Source organism: Danio aesculapii, chromosome 4 (genome assembly GCF_903798145.1).
Source record: "Danio aesculapii chromosome 4, fDanAes4.1, whole genome shotgun sequence".
Taxonomy (NCBI): Eukaryota; Metazoa; Chordata; class Actinopteri; order Cypriniformes; family Danionidae; genus Danio; species Danio aesculapii.
This window is the reverse complement of record NC_079438.1, coordinates 8431341-8456805: the sequence shown is the minus strand read 5'-3', so window position 1 is coordinate 8456805 and position 25465 is coordinate 8431341. Positions and strand designations below refer to the sequence as shown.

At 40.4% G+C, this 25465-nt stretch overlaps 1 pseudogene; it reads right to left on the bottom strand.

The window, feature by feature from the left end:
- LOC130222044 (zinc finger protein 721-like) overlaps positions 1 to 24412 on the bottom strand; it is a 495527-nt pseudogene extending 471115 nt beyond the window's left edge.
- Positions 24413 to 25465: the final 1053 nt, after the last annotated feature.

Genomic DNA, 25465 nt, shown 5'->3' with positions numbered 1-25465 from the left:
CATGGCTTTCCGTTAACAGGTACGCGCTGCTGTGACTGGGATTCAAACTGGGATTTCTTTTGCCACAACACAGAGTACGGATCACTGTACGGTCGCGGCAAACCCCTGTCGCTCACCCACAGCTGCCTGGTCACTAAGTGACAGGGGCTTGTTTGTGAGATGCAGAGGAGGATTGCAATTACGTATAGGAGGCTTGAAAGAAAAGAGAACAACAACATATGTGGAAGTGCAAAACAACATAGTCGGCAGGATTCAAACCTGCGCGGGGAAACCCCAATGGATTTCTAGTCCATCTAGTCCATCATAGATTAAAAGTTGCTCTACCGACTGAGCTATCCAGGCACCTGTCTGCGGAAGCACCTGTTGACCTCTGAAAGCCCCTTGCCATAGCTTAGCGGAACCTTTTAGGATCATCTCAAGAAGGTTTTCACAGCTACTGTGTTTCATCCACCAAACATTGCTCCCAAATTGAAGTGAGACCTTCAAAGACAACCCAGATGGGACTTGAACCAACAATCCCAAGCCCCGGAGGTTGATGCCTTATCCATTAGGCCACTGGGCCATTTTGCCCAGTACCGCCGCTCCCTATACGCAGAGTACGCAGGCTGCGTAGGGCCTCACCTCCGAAGGGGGGCACCATCTCCGGTGCTCAAAAAAAAAAATCTCTTCCTTGTATATTAATATTAACAAAAGAATTAATATACATAAAAAATAATAAATATATGTTTTTAAATGCATTTTATGATGAACGCAAAAAAAACGTGACACGTGTCAAGACATTTTTTGCGTTCACGCGCGCGTATGCGCATTCACGCGGCCCGGTCCACCTGTGTTCGCGCCTTTGCGGCTGCTAGCAGATAGATTAATGCAATACAATGCTCGGGAAAAGACAACAACAGTCTGGGGCTGAGAAGAGAAAAAGAAAAAAGCACAAGATGAATCCCGTGCATCCCTTTCAGGTATGTTCATTTGTCTGTGAATCTTAAAATCATATTTTATTTGAAGTAACATTACATTAGCGAGGCGAATTAATTAACCCTAAACATCGCCACAACTCCAACCAATCTGCCTGATTTGCAGTGTAAACTCAATTTATGTGAATTAATTTCATGCTTTGCTGCCATTCATTGTTTTTGAGCTATGGTAAGACATAAATTTTTTTTTTTTTGTTAAAATACTTTTTTTCCACAATAAACCAAGCCGTTTTCTATAGAAGCCAGTTCCCAACTTTGAATAAAAAAGAGAAAAAAAGATGTTTGAGTGGGTTATGGAGACTATAATTCTTTTTAACTAAGGCATTGGGAATTATAAAGCACTAAACAGACCATCTGAAACTAAGCTGTAGGTTGTTTGATTCCTTCAAAAGGATAAAATTAATTCTATATTATTTATCCATTATTCATTCATTCATTACAACCTTTTTTCATTGAATTGCGTGAGAAAAACTAATAATTCCGAGTTCTAAAACTCAAATTCTGAGATATAAATTCACAATTCCGAGTCATAAAGTCAGAATTTAGATTCTGTCATGCAATTCTGATATTTAATGTTGCAATTGTTTAATATAAAAAGTCAGAATTCTGAGAGTTTTTTCCTGTTAAGAATCCACAGTGTGCATCATGTATCATAGCAACCACTGTGTTGCGTCATCTATGATACCATAGACATATTTCTATGTACAGTACATATGTCTGCAGTTCCCTTGTACACCCCATGAGGGCACCCTTACAACATGAAATGATTATAGCTGCTGAATTCAGGAAAATTCACATCAACAAAATGTATATCATATTGTTACACATAATGGATAAATATTTTCCAGTGTTGGTTTGACACCAGATTAATAAAGGGACTAAACTGAAAAGAAAAAGAATGAATGAATAATGGATAAATAATATAGAATTAATTTTAGCCTTTTGAAGGAATCACACAACCTACAGCTTAGTTTCAGAAGACATGTCTGTTTATTTATGTTAAACATTATCTTATAATGTAAAGATTTTATTTAATGTTTAAGTATAATTTTTGTTTTATTGATGACCTTTTGTAAATAGTTGAAAATAAGGAAAACTCCCTTCCAAACATTTTATCATATATATATATATATATATATATATATATATATATATATATATATATATATATATATATATAATACACATAAATAAATACATGTTTCAATGCATATTTTTGTGTATGTGTTTTTTTTTATTGTGGTTTTAGTGGGGGTGTTTTCGTGTTCTTCGTCTTGTATGTCGCCGTGTTATTGTGTGTCAACGTCACGTTTATCTGTCCTTAAGCATGCATATAGTCGAACATTTCTGCTCGACATCGGTAGAAACAAACTTCACAAGTTAAACTCCGCGGACACTGATGAGCTGCAAGATCTCGGCTTGCTCCGGATGCCTACCCATCCTCCGACCCCCACCTCACCACCTCGCCCACAATGGAGGCGCTTCAAGCGGCGCGAGAGGAAGCAGAAGAGGGGTAAGCGCGGGGGTATCCGAACAAGGCTAGCGGCTAACCCCCACAAACCCGCTATCCCCTTCATCATTCTAGCGAACGTACGCTCGCTAGACAACAAACTGGACTACATCCGTCTACTTCGTTCATCACATAGGACTGTAAAGGACTGTTGTGCTTTTGTGTTTACGGAAACTGCACATTAGTGAGCAGCAGACAGCCCACCCCGATGCTTTTTTCATCCTGGCAGGGGACTTTAACCATGCAGACCTAAAGAGTGTGTTTCCAAAAATACAACAACACATAGACTTTCCAACACGGGGCAATAACACAATGGACTTTGTTTACATCACACAGAGAGGGGCTTACAAAGCCTTCCCCCTCCCCCACCTTGGTGGACCACTTAACTGTCATGCTAATGCCTGCTTACAGACCGATCGTTAAAGTCACCAAACCGGTTTGCAAGGAGATACAAGTGTGGCCAGAAGTCTTTACAAGACTGCTTCAATACCACAGACTAGGATATGTTCAAACAGGCTGCCACTCAAAAGAGCAAGAGCACCAGCCCCAATCATGTACACCTTCTACAGAGGCACTATTGAGAGCATCCTGACCAGCTGCATTACTGTGTGGTTTGGAACCTGCAATGCATCCTGCAGGAAAACACTTCAACGCATAGTGAGAACAGCTGAGAAGATCATTGGTGTCTCTCTCCCCTCCCTTCAGGACATTTACAGCACACGTCTTACCCGTAAAGCCCTCTGCATAACAGCAGATGCCACCCACCCAATGCACAACTTCTTCAGTCTGCTGCCATCACACACACACACACACACACACACACACACACACACACACACACACACACACACACACACACACACACACATATTATTTATATATATATTTGGTTGACAATAAATAAATAAAAGAAAGAATTAATGAATGAATCCTACAGTCTGCTTGTGCCTCTATGTTTATAGAGTTACTGGAGACATCCAGTAAGACACAGTCAAATATTCAGTCCAAATGCACTGGAGAGACCTGAAACATGTTAATTTTTCCTTATTGGCTATATGACATTTAGATGTTGCAAATTATTCTGTGGTCTTAAGGAAAGTGTTAAGTATTTCAGCACATAAGAGCAAATATAGCTTATAGCCCATTTATGCTAAATATCCGTACAAACGAACATGTTTGTTGTTTAACTTTCGTTGATAAAACAACACAATACAGCCTATAATAATGTAGGCTAGTTAAATAGAAATAACTTTAACTGTTTGAAACAGTAAACGTTGCATTTTAGAAACTTCACAAATACTAATCAATAATAATATAAATAGTAACGAAGAACAAAAATATTAGCCTAGGCTTGTAACAACATAAGTCAGATGTTGAAAAACCTGGCTGGGAAGACGGCGATAACATGAATTTTCTGTTCTTCAACGAGAAAAAAAAATCGCAGAAACGACACAATGACGGCGTTAATTATACAACGCAGTGTTTACGATCATATTAACAACTAACATTAATATCAATAACTCCTCTGGCTTTAGACTTTACCTTTTAGAGCTTGTTCTTGTCGGCGCAATATAAGTTTATTGCATGTATAGCTACGAATCAGATTATGAAGAATGATTAAGAGCATGCTTTTCCTTTATTTCATCCTTTCCGTAAGGTGTTTTATTTATTTATTTATTTATTTATAATTTTTTAAATAATGATGACAATATTCACTGTCTAAGCATTCCTCGGTATACTACCAACAAATTACGCCCCTGTACCCAAGTAGCCTACCTAAGTTAATTTACATTTCATGTAAAAAATAAGAAATCAAAAAAGACCAAAGTATTATGCTAAATATCCGTACAAACGAACATGTTTGTTGTTTAACTTTCGTTGATAAAACAACACAATACAGCCTATAATAATGTAGGCTAGTTAAATAGAAATAACTTTAACTGCTTGAAACAGTAAACGTTACATTTTAGAAACTTCACAAATACTAATCAATAATAATATAAATAGTAACGTAGAACAAAAATATTAGCCTAGGCTTGTAACAACATAAGTCAGATGTTGAAAAACCTGGCTGGGAAGACGGCGATAACATGAATTTTCTGTTCTTCAACGAGAAAAAAAAATCGCAGACACGACACAATGACGGCGTTAATTATACAACGCAGTGTTTACGATCATATTAACAACTAACATTAATATCAATAAGTCCTCTGGCTTTAGACTTTACCTTTTAGAGCTTGTTCTTGTCGGCGCAATATAAGTTTATTGCATGTATAGCTACGAATCAGATTATGAAGAATGATTAAGAGCATGCTTTTCCTTTATTTCATCCTTTCCGTAAGGTGTTTTATTTATTTATTTATTTATTTATTTATTTATTTATTTATAATTTTTTAAATAATGATGACAATATTCACTGTCTAAGCATTCCTCGGTATACTACCAACAAATTACGCCCCTGTACCCAAGTAGCCTACCTAAGTTAATTTACATTTCATGTAAAAAATAAGAAATCAAAAAAGACCAAAGTATTATGCTAAAAATCCGTACAAACGAACATGTTTGTTGTTTAACTTTCGTTGATAAAACAACACAATACAGCCTATAATAATGAAGGCTAGTTAAATAGAAATAACTTTAACTGCTTGAAACAGTAAACGTTACATTTTAGAAACTTCACAAATACTAATCAATAATAATATAAATAGTAACGAAGAACAAAAATATTAGCCTAGGCTTGTAACAACATAAGTCAGATGTTGAAAAAAAAACTGCGTCTCTCCGCCTTTTGTTTTCTATTCATATTTTAAATTCTTTGCCAGAAAAACTAACATGTTGACTTTGTTCGGTTTAAGCGGAGACTTATTTGAGATTACAATGTTTCCAGCAGCACTGAGACGTGTGCCTGTAGCGCATGCAGATACTGTGGCAAAGAGGGTATCTTGCTCCGCCGCCTGCATTTCTCGGAAACCAGCTCTACATCGCGGAGCGGCGCGTTCTCAACTACCAAATATGCTGCTCCATTTCTCATCAACGTCTACTATTTATCAGTTTCTCTTTTGTATTTGGCCATTTTTAAAAAGGCCTCTCTGCCATACCTGGCTGGACTAGCTGGGCATTTGCGTTCAGTAGATGACACCGGAGCTGGCTCCGCATTCCATGGGCTGGGTGACATGACCGCAGCTCTGGAGGTTCGACGTGTTTGTCCATTTAACACTTATTTTTCTAAACAAGCCCAACAAATAGCTTCATCCTAATTATTGATTCGCCTTTCTCGTTCGCCACGAATCCAAAATGTTTCCAGATTGGCGCTGAGCGAGCATAAGCAGAGCGTAAAACACTGGCTGCAGTCAGTAAACAATTTAACAGATGCCCCGTCTGCAGCCAAACTTTAAAAATGTATAAAGCATATTTTAATCGTTTAACTGATACCATTCATCGGTTACAAACGTGCCCTTTCGGTTATTGCTTAATCGGTTATTTTGAGCATCCCCAACTAAACCGCATGTGCAAGCTCTATTTTTTTTTTCTCTCACGGCCGCACGCCGGAGATCCGGCATGGTGCCGGAATACTTTAAGCCCTGGTAAGATCATGTTTATTATTAAGAAAACTAAATCAAAATTATATTTTAATTGAACACATCTGATCACATAAGGTACGCACAGAAAAGTCTGTTTAGTGTTGTGGAAAGGCAAAGCTGAATATCTGTGGTTAAACTGCCACCCAGCGGTCAAAAGCTGCTGGCGCACCAAGTACCGCTGTCGCCGCGGTATGAATGGCGCCATAAGGAACACATTGAAGTAGTAACATCTGTACTTCTGCTACTCACAAATCAGGTAATCAACTAGACCTTATTTACACTCGACATTGCCTCGCTGACCAAACACTAGTAACTCCACTACAAACATCGGATCATTTCCTTCTCTCTCTCAACATCCACATTACTCCTGAGCCGCCACACACTCCTACTCTAGTTGCCTTTCGCAGAAACCTACGCTCTCTCTCACCCAACAGACTATCCACCGTTGTTTCGAACTCTCTTCCTCCATCTTGCAAACTCTCTGCACTTGATACGAACAGTGCCACTGATACACTCTGCTCCACGCTAACATCATGTCTAGACAGACTATGCCCTCTGACATCCAGACCAACCCGAGCCAGTCCTCCTGCACCCTGGCTCTCTGATGTTCTCCGTGAGCATCGCTCAAAACTTCGGGCTGCTGAGAGAAGCTGGCGAAAAACTAAAAATCCTGAACAGCTCATAACATGCCAAACTCTTCTGTCTTCTTTCTCGACTGAGGTTACTTCTGCAAAGCAGACATACTTCCGTCAGAAAGTCAACAGTGCCACCAATCCTCGCTTGCTTTTTAAAACATTTTCCTCCCTCCTTCACCCTCCTCCTCCACCCGCATCCTCCACACTCACTACTGATGACTTTGCTACATTCTTTTGCACCAAAACTGCAAAAATCAGTGCTCAATTTGCTGCACCTACAACAAACACGCAAGATACACCACCAACACCACACACACTCACCTCTTTCTCCCAGCTCTCTGAGTCTGAGGTGTCCAATCTCATGCTATCAAGCCATGCAACCACCTGTCCGCTAGATCCCATTCCCTCTCATCTCCTGCAAGCCATTTCTCCTGCAGTCATACCAACACTGACTCACATAATTAACACATCTCTTGACTCTGGTCTATTCCCTACTTCATTTAAGCAGGCTAGGGTAACCCCTCTGCTAAAGAAACCCAACCTGGATCAAACGCTACTTGAAAACTACCGACCGGTATCCCTGCTTCCATTCATGGCCAAGATTTTGGAGAAAGTAGTGTTCAATCAAGTCCTAGACTTTCTTACTCAAAACAACCTCATGGACAACAAGCAATCTGGCTTTAAGAAAGGCCACTCAACTGAGACTGCCCTGCTCTCAGTCGTGGAGGACCTCAGACTGGCTAAAGCAGACTCTAAATCATCTGTCCTCATCTTGCTGGATCTATCAGCTGCTTTTGACACTGTAAACCACCAGATCCTGCTATCTACGCTTGAGTCACTGGGCGTCACAGGCACTGTTATTCAATGGTTCAGTTCCTACCTCTCGGACAGGTCATTCAGGGTGTCGTGGAGGGGAGAGGTGTCCAACCTACAGCATCTATACACTGGGGTTCCTCAGGGCTCTGTGCTTGGGCCACTTCTCTTCTCTATCTACACGGCATCTTTAGGAACAGTCATCCAGAAACATGGTTTTTCCTACCACTGCTATGCTGATGACACCCAGCTATACCTCTCTTTCCACCCTGATGATCCCTCGGTTCCAGCTCGCATTTCAGCCTGCCTGTCAGACATTTCACTCTGGGTGAAAGATCATCATCTCCAGCTTAACCTCATGAAAACGGAAATGCTTGAAGTTTCTGCCAACCCGACTCTTCACCATAACCTTTCAATCCAGATGGATGGAGCAACCATCACTGCATCCAAAATGGTAAAAAGCCTTGGAGTTACGATTGATGACCAACTGAACTTCTCTGACCACATTTCTAGAACTGCCCGATCTTGCAGATTCGCACTCTACAACATCAGAAAGGTCCGACCCTTCCTATCTGAACATACAGCTCAACTCATTGTTCAAGCTCTTGTCCTCTCCAAACTGGACTATTGCAACTCTCTGCTAGCCGGGCTACCAGCTAGTTCTATCAAACCTCTTCAGCTGCTTCAGAACGCAGCAGCACGAGTGGTCTTTGATGAACCCAAAAGAGCACATGTCACTCCGCTACTCACCCGTTTGCACTGGCTTCCAGTTGCTGCCCGCATCAAATTCAAAGCTCTGATGTTTGCTTACAAAGTGACCTCTAGCTGTGCTCCTTCGTATCTGCTCTCACTTCTGCAGATATATGTGCCCTCCAGAAACTTGCGTTCTGTGAATGAACGTCGCCTCGTTGTTCCATCCCAAAGAGGGAAGAAATCACTTTCCCGAACTCTCACATTCAATCTGCCCAGTTGGTGGAATGAACTCCCTAACTACATCAGAACAGCCGAGTCACTTGCTGTCTTCAAGAAACGACTAAAAATGCAACTGTTTAGTCTCCACTTTTCCTCCTAATCTGCAATTGCCTCTCTGGCTATACCACTAACTGTGCCCTCTTTCTCTCTCTCTCTCTCTCTCTCTCAAAAAAAAAAAAAAAAAAAAAAAAAATTCTACTAATGTTTTGCTTCTTAGACTTTTGCACGCCTGAAACTTGTCTATAGCGCTTGTTCACTGCTGCTCTTATAGTTGTGTAAATTGCTTCCTTGTCCTCATTTGTAAGTCGCTTTGGATAAAAGCGTCTGCTAAATGACTAAATGTAAATGTAAATGTAAATGTCATAATCCGGTGGATTGTCCTTATTTTAGAATGTTATGGTAGGTGCAGTTTGTCCAGTTCCATGGGATTGCTTTTCTTGGTTGCTTTCTTTAATGCTCCGGAGAGATTCCGTGCATGCGGGGCTGTGGTGGGTTGAGGATAGGGGGTGGATGGATTCATAGAGTTTTAGTAGTTTAATTTTATTGCAGCTGCTGGGGATGGAGATTCCGGCGTTTATGAGCATCTGGCGGAGTTCGTTCACTGTCATCTTGTTGAAATTGAGGGATGATGATCTTGCAGAGGCGTATGAAGAAACTAGAAAAGGTGGGTGTCGATTTTGAGTGACGGGGGATGGGGATTGTATGCAGCATTGAGTCCTTGCTGAAGAAGAGAGGATAGGCCTTCGGCCTTTTTTTGGAGCCTCTGTATCGAGTCGGCTTCTAGGCTGGGCATGGTGTTGTTGAACCGGAGCTGGTGTTTCTAGGAGAGTGGAGATTTTCTTCCTGTCCATGTTGCTTTTTGTTGGTGTGAGTAGATTTGATGCCGCTGTTTTGTCATATCCACTGTTGTTGTTGTTGTTGTTGTTGTTGTTGATTTGTTGTAGTCTGATGATGGTAGTAGAATTGTTGATAGGTTGTAGAGATATGTTGAATTTTAGAAGCTTGTGAAGGAGCTGGAGCAGTCCTGTCAAGAGCTTTCTTCGGAAAAGACCAGCTGCGGTCAATCATATCACGTTCTCCTCTCGAAATTAGTTTGTGAAACTTAACTAAATGTAGACTGCCATTCAGACTTAATTGTTGATTTCAAGAATTCAATTGTTAATTTCATCAACTAAATTGCTACTAGTAAACATTAGTTTGTCCTCCACACACTTCTCCTCCACTGTTACATCCTCTCTTCCCTCAAACATACACGGTTCTCACTTCTTGATGTAAATAGTGCAGCAGAAACACTCTGCTCCACTTTAACATCCTGCCTAGGTGAGATCAGTCCTGTCTCCACCAGACCAATACACCCTACTCCCTGGCTGTCAGATGGTCTGAGAATGGTTAGTGTTAGGGCATGTTCTGAGATAACCTAGAACAGCACCCAGGGCAACAGAGAGAGCATGGTACAAATCAAAAGCCTCCACTGACCTCAGCAGGTACCAAACCTAGCTGGTATCATTAGCCACCCGACTCCATTCGACCAAAACCCCATACTACTATAACAAAATTACCAGCACTTCAGACATCCGCAAACTATTTAGGACATTTCATTTTATACTCTGCTCTGTCCTCCTCCACCAACTCCTTATCAGCTGGCCTCTTTCTTTACACAAAAAACACTCAAATTAGCAGTCTACTTCCCACCAAATCCAACCTAAATCTCCATTAAACAACACCCTCTGAAGAAAAATTCACTCTCTCCCTTCACTCCACACTGGCACATTCCCAAACACTTTTAAGCAGGTGTAATAGAAGCCAGCTAGTGAAGTGCTGTGCAGGTAAACCTCACTTCTCTGACCTCCTAAAGGTGCTCTGGTGTCAGATGCTAGGGGCCATAGTCTTTAGCCTCTTTGTTAGAGTTACTGCCATGCGAAAGGTAGCCGGTTCAATCCCAGCTCGGAGCGGGTTGGGTGGTATAGTGCCAGCGGGATTACACAGGCCTGGTTAACCTCACTGTAAAAAAAAAAAAAACATCACTCAACACCTCATTGGATGAAAAATACAAACCAGTCTCTCACCTGATTATTGCCAAAACACTACAAAGGGCTATTTTCAACAAAATTTCCAAATGTTTAGCTCACATCAAACTGCCTAAAGCAGTGTTTCCCAACCCTGTTCCTGAAGGCACCCCAACAGTACACATTTTCAACCTCTCCCTAATCAAACACACCTGAATCAACTTATCATAACATCAGAAGAGACTCCAACACCTGAAGTTAATGGGTCAGAAAAGGGAGACATCCAAAATATGTACTGTTGGTGTGCCTCCAGGATCAGGGTTGGGAAACACTGGCCTAAAGGATATCGGCTTGGAAAAAACATCACCAACTGCTTATTCATCTGCTTACATCACCTTCCCTGCAACTCCACACATTCAACACAATTTCTCAATCCAGCTGGGATCATCCACCACTACCCCATGTAGTTTGGTAAGAAATCTTGAAATCTGATTCTGGATGATCAGTTGTCCTTCAAAGAGGACATTGCTAATACAGCTCCATTGTGCAGATCTGCACTTTTCAACATCAGAAAAATCTGACTCTTCTTAACAGATCAGGCTGCACAACTTTTAGTGCAAACTCTTGTAATTTCAAGGCTGGACCCCGACAGTGCTCTTCTAGCTGGATTCCCATCCTGCACCCCTAATCCTCTACAGATGCTCCAGAACGCTGCAGCTCATCTGGTCTTCAAGGAGTTTCATATAACTCCTCTCTTTATCTCTCTGCATTGGTTGCCGCTCGACACTCGTATCAAGTTCAAATCACTGGCACTGCACCCCCGTACCTCCACCTACTGCTGAAGGTCTACATCCCCTGCAGGAGCCTCCAGTCTGGGAGTAAGCGCAGGCTATAAATCACTTTCCAAAACCTTTTCGTTGACTGTTCCATGCTGGAGGAATGTCTTTCCATTCCCAACTAAATGTAAACGTAAGATTCTCAGTCACAAAACAAATAAAAAAATTAAAAAATAGATAAATAACATTAATCCATGCACAGCACAATTAATTTACAAAATACAACTCATAAATTCAAAAAACAATTTGTGAATTAACAAAAATTGGATTTGTGAATTTAAGAGTTGGGTGCTACTTCAAAAAAATTCCAGAGACCTAAGGAGAACCCTAAATTTGTCCCTCTGGGGCAGTGGCTTTCTTTGAATACTACATGTGTTTATTGCAACGAAGTTAATCAATGGTTTTTAACCCTTATAGCAGATGAATCCTTCTCTATGTGTCTGAAAAGTATGTCTAGTGCTAAACAAAAGCTAGTGATATTTGCAATACACTGGTGTAAATGAAAAACTAGTATCAGAAACAGTATTTGTCTTGTAACATTTGATGTAAGATAGTAACGAACTTACAATATATTTTAATACACATAAAATTACCAAGCAGTCTGTTAATGACTTACCCTGAGCATAATGGTACAGGGTGTGGGCCTGCCATCCATGGCAACTGCTCATTGGAAGACAGAGATGGAGCCGTAGAGATGGACCAAATCAGATCATTTAAAAACCTACTGCAACAGTAAAAAACTTTTTGCATTAGCTCGCTGCTGCTCTCTGCCCTCTCTCACCTTGCTCTTGGACACTGCACCACCATGCAATCGGGCCGCAAAGAACTTTCCATGCAACCACTTAAACTTAGGAACCGCCGAAACTGCAAAAAACTTCTACAAACCAACTTTCAGCAGAGTCTGTCACCCCGGTATCCTAGGACAACTTCCACTCACAAGCGAGTGAATCCCAAGGACGTCACTGAAGTGGAGTCACCAACCAATCAGGAACGCCGTGTTTTGTCGAGGCCAGTCGGCAAAGGAAACTCAAACAAATGTTGTCTTTTGCTGATCTGGTGCAAATTGATCTTAAGCAGTTAAAGAGAAGCCAAATCTCTGCTTTTGTGATTCTAAAATCTAGAAATATGAGCTAAAATTAATTTGGGATGGTTGTCAAATCATTTTGCACAAACACCAGAATTGAGAACCACTGCTCTGAGGTACGCAAAATAACAAACTATCATACTCAACTTGAATTGCCTTTCTAAAGTTACTTATCTACTTCAGTATATCCCTGTAAATATTTCTTTACAATATTTAAAACAGTTTGATAATTTAGTCAATTTCTGTGGAACAATAAGCAGCCTAGGTTGCATAAGAGTACACAAGTGGAACAAGCCATCCTACTTCCCCTTTCCACCACTACAATGATTATCCATCCATTTATTTATTTCATTTTGTAAATTAGTTATTTTTGAGGCTGATCTCAAAAATATAAGTTTTACTGACAGAATTGTAGGTGCATGCTAGGACTGTCTCTATTATTTGCAGCTAACATTGTCCTTTTGGCTTCATAGGACATGGACCTTCAGCATGCAGTGGGACAGTTTGCTACAGAGTGTGACATGGCAGGGAAAGAAACAGCACCTCTAAGTCAAAAACCATGGTGCTTGACTGGAAAAAGATGGCCATCTCCAGTTTGGAGGAGAGTCTTTACCCCAAATGGAGTTTAAGTATGTGTGTTTTTTTTCCATGAGGAATGGAATGTGAGATTAAAAGATGGATCTGTGCAGCGGCAGCAGTAATGTAGTTGATGTGATTGTCTGTTGTGGTGAAGGAGCTGAGACGAAAGGCAATGTTCTCAATTTACCGCTCAATCTAGGTTCCTACTCTCACCTATGGTCATGACTAAAAGGACAAGATCTCAGATACAAGCGGACACATTTTACAAAGTGTTATGACCCACTTGTTTGAGTCGCACCATAAAAGAGAGATGAGCTTTCAAAATAGCCTGAATGCAATATATTTATTACAAAGTGTAACTCATAGAACAATCAATCAAAGCAACCAACATAGTCTAGAGATAATAATGAAGATTACAAACTTAGGATATAAAGCACAACAACACTTTAACTACATGATACAAGTACTGCAAAACAAAACCATAAGGTTAAAGAGTCAATGAGATGGCAGGTCTTGACATGATGATTCCTGAGTAGCCACAGCGTCCTGAGGTAGCTAGCACAACAACTTTTATATACCCATTGATGAGTAATGCAGGCATCCAATCAGGATTTACCACATACTCCAATCTGGAGTCTTGGGATCATCACAGTGTATTAATATTGTAAAACTTAATACCCGTCGCTCTGCCTAAATCATAAAATATTCATCGAGTTTGTATTCTACTCAAAAAAAGTAAATGTAGTAAACTAGAAAGAATCTTGAACCTAAAAGTAAAGAAACTTCACTAATAAAACATGCAACACAGGACAATTGAATGAGCTTTCTAAACTGAGGCCCTGGTACATTGCAAACTAACCATCCTGGAGCTCCACCTTGTCTGATAAGCGGTGTGTTCTCCACTGTGAATCGCATGGTGCAGTTTCAATTTTGGAGCTGTATAAAAAGTCTTCTCACACTCAAGCACATATACTCTTTCACACTAGTGTGGACCTTCATGTGTTCATTAAGGTTTGCTGATCGGTTGAAACTCTTCCCACACTGAGTACATGTGAATGGTTTCTCTCCAGTGTGGGTCTTCATGTGTTTATTAAGGTTTGATGAGTTGCTGAAAGTCATCCCACACCGAAGCTGTGGTCACACTAGAGTTTGAGCCTGCAAAATTCTGTTGTACGGTGCTGCAAAAAGGGGTGGGATTAAACAAGATGATTAGACATTAAAAAAGTGAGCGATTGGTCCATATTTTACATTTCTGTCCAGAGAGGTCATGTTTTGATCTACGATTGGTCTCACACAGTCAAGTGATGCGATTTCACAGGTCAGAGTTCACCAAGCTTAACCTTTGCAATGCAGTGAACTGCGAAACTTGACGCACGAACTTGTGTTTTTCAGTCTGACCCATATGCATGCGTATGAATGGAAGTCTATGAGGAGAAAAGTCCAGTGTGACCGTGGCTCAAGTGCATGCGAATGGTTTCTCTCCAGTGTGGATCCTCATGTGTTTTTTAAGGGATGATGATTGGCTGAAACTCTTCCCACACTGAGTGCATATGAATGGTTTCTCTCCAGTGTGGATCCTCATGTGTTTTTTAAGGGACGATGATTGGCTGAAACTCTTCCCACACTGAGTGCATGTGAATGGTTTCTCTCCCGTGTGAATCCTCATGTGGTGATTAAGGGATGATGAGCAGCTGAAACTCTTCCCACACTGAGTGCATGTGAATGGTTTCTCTCCAGTGTGGATCCTCATGTGGTGATAATAGGATGATGAATGGCTGAAACTCTTCCCACACTGAGTGCATGTGAATGGTTTCTCTCCAGTGTGGATCCTCATGTGGTCATTAAGGGATGATGATTGGCTGAAACTCTTCCCACACTGAGTGCATGTGAATGGTTTCTCTCCAGTGTGGATCCTCATGTGGTGATTAAGGTGTGATGAGCAGCTGAAACTCTTCCCACACTGAGTGCATGTGAATGGTTTCTCTCCAGTGTGGATCCTCATGTGGTGATAATAGGATGATGAATGGCTGAAACTCTTCCCACACTGAGTGCATGTGAATGGTTTCTCTCCAGTGTGGATCCTCATGTGGTAATTAAGGGATGATGATTGGCTGAAACTCTTCCCACACTGAGTGCATGTGAATGGTTTCTCTCCAGTGTGGATCCTCATGTGGTGATTAAGGTGTGATGAGCAGCTGAAACTCATCCCACACTGAGTGCATGTGAATGGTTTCTCTCCAGTGTGGATCCTCATGTGGTGATAATAGGATGATGAATGGCTGAAACTCTTCCCACACTGAGTGCATGTGAATGGTTTCTCTCCAGTGTGGATCCTCATGTGGTAATTAAAGGATGATGATTGGCTGAAACTCTTCCCACACTGAGTGCATGTGAATGGTTTCTCTCCAGTGTGGATCCTCATGTGGTGATAACAGGATGATGAATGGCTGAAACTCTTCCCACACTGAGTGCATGTGAATGGTTTCTCTCCAGTGTGGATCCTCATGTGGTCATTAAGGTTTGATGATTGGCTGAAACTCTTCCCACACTGAGTGCATGTGAATGGTTTCTCTCCAGTGTGGATCATCATGTGAATCTTAAGATAGCCTTTTCTTCCAAAACTCTTTCCACACTGAGTGCACGTGAAACGATTCTTGCCTCTCCTTTTCAAAATACCATCAGTCTGTGAATGAGTTTTTTCCTCAATTTTGACATTATGTTCCTCCTCTTTACTCCCCTTATTCTCTTCAATTAGGTCTGAAAAAAAAAACAAAAAAACATTAGTTTTCACTAAGTCTCAAAAACTCTCATCAAAAGCTGAAAACTGAAAAGACACTGGAAACATTGGCTACACACACTGTAATTTTGATGCACATTAAATGTAAAAAATCAGATTATATTTAGTTTGGTCCATTTACGTGTACACATTTAAGCAGATTCAGTTCAAGTAATCTTAATTTACATTGTAAAAGCACTAGATAAATAGTGTCACAGCCGCTTAACATAGAAGTTACAGTGAATAGAAACAGTGTCAAACCAGTTTTCAGAGTTTCTTACATAATGATAAGACACAGATTTGAAAGCTGTAAATGGCCTATTTTTATTCGTATATATATTCATAATTACAACAAAATGTTTTTTCTAAATTTTGTAAAGCAGACAGGGAATACTTGTTTATTCTGTGCCTGACTGGTAAACACATCAGAAAAAAAAGTTCTGGGGTAACAGCTGAACAAACAGCAGAATATTTGCTTCGCACACATTAGACATACCTGTACAGCATCTGCATAAAACTTTGTGTTTCAGCAAATGGACTGATATTTGGGAACATCTTATTTGGACATTTTCTGGGAAAATGCTTTAAAATAAATAAATAAACAAACAAACAATACTCTGGGCAAATTTACTCCCTTTTCGTTATATTCATGGCTGTTTTTTCTCCATTGGCCTCTATTGTAACAAATTGTTTTTGATTGCAAAGCCATGACAGCATATAATCATGCATTTATGATTGTTGATGTTTTCTGTGACGACAATCAACATTGTTAATTTGGTCTCCACCCATGGGACAGCGAAAAGTAAACTGGCTGAGAGTATAAAGGAAGAGGAGAAGAGTCGAAGAGGGCAGCATTATGTGGTGTGCGAAGGAAAGAGAAATTGACTGAACTGTTGCAGTGCGGGTAAATGAGTAGAGAAACCGTGTCGAGACGAGCAGTGTAAACTTAACGACTGGTTGTGAGAAACAAAAAGTGAAAGTACGTATCGAAGCAACATAGCAAAGACTGCTGTCTTGTACTGGAGTGCTCGTGACGTCTGTGAACGAGTGCGTCACCAAAGACTTTAGTGCAGTGTGTTCTGAAAAAAATCAACTTACTGATGTATCTCGCTGGCATGGAGTCAGCTGCCGAAAGCCTTTATCCCACAGTCAACAGTGTCAGAGTTTCCTGTTAGGCACCCGAGGCTGCTACTCACCGGCTGGGTTCGTCGATGCCCTCAACCTTCACATCCACACCTCCACGTTCGCCATTCCCCTCTCATTTCCCTTGACCCCTCCGCTACATCAGTAAAAAGCAAAAGTTTTTGTTCCCCTTCATAAGGAACTTCAACATGCGTCTGGAAACCAGACTATGGGAGTTCGTCAGACGACCTATCACTTCTGAAGATAAGAAAACGGGCCAATCAAATGCCAATTGATTTGGCAGAGCTTGGCTCCACAGCTGATCCTGATGAGCTAATCAATGCTATATCAGTCTGCTGCTGGAGTCAGCTCACTAGAATTGTTGCTTCAGACCCGATCACGAGACTGAAGACACGCTATCTGCCAACCTGATTTCAAGTTTACTCACCAGTGCAGGGGAAGACTGGACAGTGGCGGACGATCTGGGATTTCCTGTCCCCTGAGCTGGTGTGCACAAAAGAGCAGTTTCCATTTTAAGAGGCAGATTCCCTAAGAGAGCCACACAGTCATTCAACACATCTTTTTCAAGACGCTAATCTGACTGTGCGTTCTCCAGATGACGGGCACGGGTATCAGATGACAGGTCTGGGGGTGCCCGCGGACAGCTCATGCTCTCACTGTGAGGGCGTGGCTGTTGCAAAGCTGAAATCGCGGCTTCAGCCACCCCCGTTGCTCCCCGTGAAAGAGTGGACCCCCCACTCCTCCACAGCGACCCCAATCCAAGCTTCGGATGGTTGTGCAGTTCATCCCCCAGGATGCCTGTGCCTCCGCTTAATGACACCGGAGATCAAAGGTCCATCACGACATCGGAGGGCGAACTGTTATTCTTAGATGACAGACCGAGCTCGCTTCCATCCTTCGGGGTGCAATGCGCAGTTACGGTTCTCGAATCTGACATAATGACTGCGCTTCCTGGGCTATTTTAGCAGTGCGGCTGGAGATGGCTTGTCCCCCAGTCTCACTGCCGGACAAACTAGAGGGTGTAACATGCGGGCTGATGTAGGATGAATCTTCCAGCCCCCCTCCCCTTCTTCTCAGGGGCGCACAGCTAGCACACGCTGGCATAGAGGGTGTTTTTTTCTCCACCCGGTCCACATGTGATTGTTTTTTTTCTAAATAAGGATATTTGTTAGGTGCAAGTTTCGAAATCAATAGAATAAATATTGTTTAATATAAACTCAGCCATGCATTTTTTGAAACATGTATTCAGAGAACACATGAACACTATCATCTACTACAACCATCTACCCATCCTTAAATTCAAATACAACAGCCCACAAGACAGCAGCCTTAAGTACAATATGTGTGCAAGGCTGCTTCTGAGGTTAGACACAGTAGTGATGGGCAAGGCTGGATTAACCAATGGGCCTTATGGGCCCAGACCCGCACTTAGATTTTGCCTACTCTCACGAGGAAGACAAGTAGGAATCATTAATAAGTGTGTGTATTATGGAGGACTCAGATTCCTAGAACTGGATTGGGGAGGTGTTATCCAAATCCAAATGTGCATTATAAGTTTGTATAAGTTATACATTAAAAATACCCTTTAAATATAATTTTTTAGTACTGCTTCAGTGAACTTGAACAAATATATTAAAATCCATAAATTTCCCCTAGTTGTATTAGTATATATTTTTTTCAAAATGTGCTTTAAAAATAAGTTAAATCTTTGTAGACTAGAAATATATGTACTGTAAATCATATTTACTTTAAAAATGTGGACAATACGTTATATAGATTATTTTATTTACCAAATATATTAATCTTATTTTTTAATTCAACTATAGGGGTGCGGCTAAGTAGGGGGCCTACAAGACATTGTGCCCAGGGGCCTCTGAATTATTAATCCGGGCCTGGTGATGGGAAATTCAGATTTTTAAAGCGGATGTTAGGACTCAACATTATGTAGTTAGCAATAGAAACTTCAGTCAGTTAAAAAAAAATCATCATGATCTGAAAAATATCTTACAGTAAAGTTTTGCAACCCAACTAAAGCATGATTCACTTATTTAAATTCCATTACGATTGTTTGTTATGAAATAAACTTTAGGCTTGAGGATACAATCAAGCCAGTCTTCCAGCCGAGATGAAGAGTGGGTTTACACCCCCCTTCATCGTATCCAGAGAGCAGTGGGTTATACCAATCCTATCTGCATGGTTTGATCTGTCATCTGTTCAGGATGCCGATCGAGATGCTCATGCAGAAAAGCATCGCCCCGTGCGTCTGTCCATGGGATTGGTTGCAGCTATAGACCTGAAGGACGCTCACTCCATGTCTCATTCTCTCCCTCCTTATACTGCGACGGAGGGCCCAGCATGGTAGTAACAGTCCTCCCATTTGTGCTCACCCTGTTTCCATGCGTCGAGGAAACCCTGTGCCTCTTTGGCGCACGCACATCTGCATTTTTGATTATTCATTGACTGTTACTATTTTTTTAGCTCTCTGAACTGATCGATTATGCACATGGACCTGGTGCTCCGGCACCTCAGCCTGTTCGGGTTTTGGGTCAACCGAGTACGAGCGGGCTCCCCCCCCGGGCAGAGCTTCTCTCATCTCGGGTTGGAGCTGGACTCGATCTGCATCATGGTTCGCTTTTAGCGCGCTGAGCTGGCGCTGCCCTGTCTGATTAAATTAAGGCTCCTCGGGCATATAACATTTTTAGCTGCTATCACGCCTCTCAATTGTTCATATGAGACCATTTCAGCGCTGGCTTCGCGATTGGGTCCCCAGATGGGCATGGCGCACAGAGAAGCACCAGGTGTATGTCACCGGTGTGTATCGAGCATGCAGCTGCAGGTTCTTAAAGTGGACCCCGGTTGCATTGGCATTTCCACTGCCTGGAGCTGTTGGCATTGTTTCTCGCTCTCCGCCGGTCCCTACCGAAGCAGAAGGGGGAAACACATGTTGATTAGGACGACCAGCATGGCTGCGATAACGTACATCAACTGTTTGGGGGGGTGTGCGCTACCGCAACATGTCTCAGTTTGTTTGCCATCTGCTCCTCCAGAGTCTTGCGGCTAAAAAGCTTCACGCCATTCATATCCCGTATAAGCTCTCCATGCCAGCTTACATGCTCTCAGGACCAGTATGTTTCCGGGAGAACAGAGATTCCACCCTGGTACGTTCCAGCTGTTATGGGCATGCTTTAGAGAAGCCCAGGTCATCCTGCTGTTTCTCCCGAGCGGCCCTTCGCTGGCTGCCCTCCCTGTGGGTTACGCAATATGCATTTTTCCCAGTGAGCCTGCTCGCACAGACACTGTGCAAGGTCGGGGAGATGAGGAGTGGGTCTCGCTCATTGCACCTCTCTGGCCCAACTGGACCAGAGTTTCCGGACTCGCACTTCTCGTGATGGCCCTCCCTGATAAATTCCCCAGAAAAACACTTCCATTTTTCTGGAACCGGCACCCATCTGGCACCCGTGCAGTGCTCTGGAACCTCCTTGGATGGTTTCTAAGTCCACCGCGCTCTGTCTAGGTGACCTATCAGGTCAACACCATCACTCAGGACTAGAGCACCCTATTAGGCATGTTCTACAGTGGAGTCTATTGGTTATGTGGGAATTCTCTCTGAGAAAACCCCCGGACTTGCCAGATTAGTGTTGTGTTTTCTACCTTCAGGATAGCTGGAGCGCAGGCTGTCTCCCTCCACACTGAAGATTTGGCGTGAAATCTAGCTGTGTCAAAATTAATTGTTTCTACGGTGCACCGCGATGCAGATGCGGACAATTCGGTATCGGTACAGTAATAATCATAACCAGTTATTATGTACTGACGTCATTTATCTCATATGCGCTCTGTCGCGAGGGAGGCATGGTATTTACAACACTCCAGGCGCCAACTACTTAAAAACGCAAAAACTATGCACAAGGTGAACTCCATTTCTCTCTCTATCTCACTGTGGCCCATTTAACCTGGTGACATGACTTTTCCTCTCGGCTGTTAAAGCTACTTCTGGATATAGGTCTGCATTCCCGTGGCTGTACCTGTGCATTGTCTTGGGACCCGACCAGATTTCATGCGGCGCGGGAATAAATTTCCGAATAAAGTGCAGGAATTCACACACATGAAAACTGAACTGAACTTAAACACTAAAAACTGAACTACACTGTTCCAATTTACTATGATCTTTTATGTGAAGCTGCTTTGACACAATCTACATTGTATAAACGCTATACAAATAAAGGTGAATTGAAAAAAATTTAATTGAACATTTTCATCATATGATCTCTTATAACAAACCTTTTTTTATGCACATACTGAAATTTGTTCAGTAAAAGTGCTTGCGTAGTTTACGTAAGTTTATCTTTTCTTATAGAAAAAGTTTATCCTACTCTGTTATGCGCATGTTTTTTATGCCTGTATTTCAAGATTTTTTTTTGCCCATCCAAAATGCACATAAAAAAAAGGTGGCTAGAAATGTACGACTAAGCGTGAAATATTACTTTATCTTTAAAAAAGGAAAGGAGACCGACAGAAACTCAGAGTTTAGAGAATAAAACCTGCTCCTGACCAGGTTAGGTTTACAGAGTAAGTTACCACGGTAACTGACTCAGGGATAAAGTTACCTCTCTTTCAGAAACAAGTCTGACTTACCCTGCAATCTAAAGTTTGACAAACCTTCCATTTTGAAACGGAAAACCCAACGCTTCTCTCATTTCAGGGTTAAAATACTCCGAGTTTTGTTACTTAATCTCCTTTCTGAAATGGGGCCTGATCTCATATGCTAGTGTTTTAGAACTTCAGTTGCCTATTGGAGAAATAACCAGGAATATTAAACGGCTACTTGCTCTACAAACAAGTGTGTTCATGACTATACATACCAAGAAAAACAAAATTAGAAAATATGACTTTGCAACAGGCGATGCGGTGGCGCAGTAGATAGATAGATAGTAGATACTTTTGCCTCACAGCAAGAAGGTCACTGGTTCGAGCCTCGGCTGGGTCAGTTGGCATGTCTGTGGGGAGTTTGCATGTTCTCCCCGCGTTCGCATGGTTTTCCTCCGGGTGCTCCGGTTTTTCCCCACAGTCCAAAGACATGCGGTACAGATGAATGGGGTAAAGCTAAATTGTCCGTAGTGTATAAGTGTGAATGAGTGTGTATGGATGATTACCAGAGATGGGTTGCAGCTGGAAGGGCATACGCTGCATAAAACATATGCTGGATAAATTGGCAATTCATTCCGCTGTGGCGACCCCAAATTAATAAAGGGACTAAGCCAAAAAGAAAATGAATGAATTAAATGACTTTGCAACATCAAGCAGCATTAGGCATAAACCAGTATAAGATTCTGACGGTATGAAAACCTTAAATAAAAATATTACGCTTTCACTGATTACTGCTCTAAAATATATTCTTTTTAAATGTCTGGGTAAAAAACTAAAACTTTTCCCCTTTAAACACAATATATATTTTGTGAGAAACTTTTAAAATATTTTGAAGCAGTAAACATGTCAGGCTGAATAATTCTAATGCATCATTGAACATCATTTCTGCATCATGTGCATCATTACTGCTGTCATCATTAGTTTCAAAAACTCAGATTTCTTTACGATTTAAAACGGCATCTTTGGATATCTTTTTTGCTGGACATACTGTTGTCCTGAAAAACTTAAAACAAAATGTAAAAATAAAAAAACTTACATATACCGTAGTAATGGTAAAGCAGAACATTTTGGCAGTTGTAAAACCTCGACTTTTTTCAAACCGCGGTATACCTTGTAAACTGTTATCGTCCCATGCCTAAGCAGCATAACACTGTTTTAAGGATCTAAAAATTATTTCTTTAAAAAAGTCTCAAGCAAAAACATTCCAATGGCGCCGCCTGCTGGTACATGAAGAAATGGTCAATACTGACGAACTTTACACTCAAATGTTTGCATATCATTAGCATGCTGTAATCCATTTCTTACGCAGCAAAAGTCATTTAGACTAGTTTGTTGGCCAGTTGTAATCAGTGCAATGCTAAACGTTATTGTTCCATTATAATTTGTTCGTTTTGTCTCACGTCATCCCACAGCAACATCATATAGTTAAGAATACTGTACAATGTATTATAATAATTAATTACTTTAGTGTCCATTTCATTCAGCATATTTAATATTGGGGGCCTCCACGCTTTCTGACATACTTTAAACCAGGGTTTCTGCAGGTTTCACCAAGTTAAATGTAAGACTTTTAAAGACATTTTAAGACCATTATGAATTAAATTTTAGACTCATTAAGGGCTAAAGGCTAAGGAATTTTTCAAATGGCCCAGATGGAAAATATTTTAATTTGCCCTTAAAAAATATATATAATTGAATACATTTAATAATACAATAATAAATTAATGGAAAAAAAATATATATAAAATATATGTCTATATATTTTAGATATTTCTTAGCAAAAGATTTTAAATAGCTTTACTTGTATCTACACACTTTTTCCTAAATAAACTTTCTTTAAAAAAAAAAGCAAATGAACAAATGTTTTAAAAGTTTTAAAAACTATAATAAACTAAATCAATGCACAACAATCTGTCCAGGTCGATGTCCTCAGCAGTAAATACATGGAGCACGTTTAAACAAATGTTATTGTAAGGAAAATAATTAAACCATTATGATAAACAGAGTTAAAATGACCTTTTTGAAGAAAAACCTTTAAAGTTTTATTGAGATGGATTGTTGGTGATTGTATGGGTTTTGGCCAGATTGGGTAGCAAAACATGAACAAAGGAAAATGAAGACTTGTTTAAAAAAAGATTTAAGACCTACAACACAATATTTCAGTAAATTTAAGACTTTTTAAGGCCTAAATTTTAGATTTTGGAATTTAAGACATTTTAAGACCCCGCAGAAACCCTGTTTAAACACAATAGCCCTGGTAATTAGTTATTATAATAATGATGGAATTCTAACTCAGATACTATCTGTGAGAACTAGTAACAACTTCAAAAAACAACTTTAAACCCATAAAGAAGTTGATAAAAAAGGGAATTGTGATCAACGTGACATATGCAAATGGAAAGTACCACGCCAACACTATCACTGTAATAGCAGATATCTTCTATGAGAATACTGTAGGTCAAATATCGTCAACTCAGTCAAACTTGTTTAAATTTTTTTTTTTAATTATTTTATATAGCGCCAGTGCTCAAGAACTCTTTACAAACAGTAGGAGAACAAGAAAAGCAATAACCTTAAGAAGGTAGAGAAAATGGGAGACTACTAAAACATAAAATAATGACAAAAGACATGAGAACAAGTAACATGAAAGAAACTCATTCCTCTTTTGATGAGTGCTTATGTGCATTTAGGAGAACTAGGCAGCACACTCAGGGCTGCAAGATGGATTTAATTTAGTATTCTCATTATTAAAATATATCTGAATGAAAATCAACCTGTTTGTTCCTGCAGATCTTCCTGTTTGACTCTGAATGTTTCTTCAATCTTCAAATCTTCACTCTCCTCTTTAATAAACGCCATCTTTAAACCAGTGTGGAGATCAGTCGCTTCAGCAGGAGTTTTTCTCTGCGTTTGGACACTTTATCCTGTTTAAATAAACAAAACAATGAGCAGAAACAAAATAACTTCTCTTCAACAGTTTCTTTATAGAAGAGTAATTAACAAAAAGAAATCAGGTAAGTCTGAGCAAGAAACAATGGCCACAAATGAGCTGATTAAAACTAGCACTTCATGTATACTTAGAATGGAATGACATTATAGTATTTAATCAATTCAACCTTCAATCAAACCAAACTTATTACACACTTTACTGTTGCTTTATTCAAACTTTATTCAGATATGTTCTTAATTGTTTTGTTTGTTTTATTTATTTTATTATCTGCTTACAGAACGTTGTAGCACTTTTTTGCACAAGACAAATTTCCTCTCTGGCACAAATAAAGTTTATCCTATCTTTATTCAAACAATAGCCCTCATCACTGTGAGTAAAATAGTACTACGTTGTTTAAAGGGTTAAAACAATATTTTCAACAACAGGTACACAATTAAGCATTAGATAAAAAAACTGAAACTTTAATTAATCGCTTTATATCTGTGTAAAAGCTTTAAAACAAATCTCCAGTTGAATCACAAACGAGTGAAGTTGAAGCCTTATGAAATCACACGCCACGCCAAAATAAAAGTCTTTTTTGTTTAGCTTTTTTTTTCCACTTAATCATGACTTATTGATACATTTCTCTCTCGTTTTCCACTTTGACCTATATCTGCTCTCTCTCTCTCTCACACACACACACACACACACACACACAGATATTCGTTGAAGCTGATCAAAAGCTTTAAACATTTTTAAGACAATTTTGAAAAACGTTTTAATCCACTTCATGATGACTTGCATGTCTAAAACACATTACTTCCTATTAATATGTGAGTCCAAATCTCATCCTCATAATTATGACCTCCTTCCTATTTTCACAACTTATCTAGGGTTTTTTTTTCATATGAATTGTCGTCTCTTATTATCTGTATTCCATGTTTCCTGCCATTCTTTAGCAATATCTTCAGTAATAATATTTA